A 277-nucleotide genomic window follows, 5' to 3' on the forward strand; every position below is an offset into this window, starting at 1 on the left:
TTTTGAGTATCGCTGCCGAACATGTAGATCGCACCGATCGAAAGAGAGGATTGCACCGAGAACCCCGATCGATACCCGCTGTCGATTTTCTCAATTTCCCTGGCGAGGAGCCCGTAACCACTGAGGATACCCCGGTGCCACCATAGCCCTTCATGGTGCAGCCCAACACCCCGATCTGTCCCATCTGCTTTACAATCTCCCGATCGAAGTGTTTCTTTCGATTCGCTTCGATCACGTTCGGCAGGAGCTGCTCCTGGCAGTAGGAACGAAACTGATC

General features: G+C 53.8%; 1 pseudogene; it reads right to left on the minus strand.

The window, feature by feature from the left end:
• Positions 1–5: 5 nt before the first annotated feature.
• LOC108761787 (glutaryl-CoA dehydrogenase, mitochondrial-like) lies at positions 6–271 on the minus strand (annotated as a pseudogene).
• Between the last annotated feature and the right edge of the window lie 6 nt (positions 272–277).

Source organism: Trachymyrmex cornetzi, unplaced genomic scaffold, assembly GCF_001594075.2.
Source record: "Trachymyrmex cornetzi isolate Tcor2-1 unplaced genomic scaffold, Tcor1.1 C3613076, whole genome shotgun sequence".
Lineage (NCBI taxonomy): Eukaryota > Metazoa > Arthropoda > Insecta > Hymenoptera > Formicidae > Trachymyrmex > Trachymyrmex cornetzi.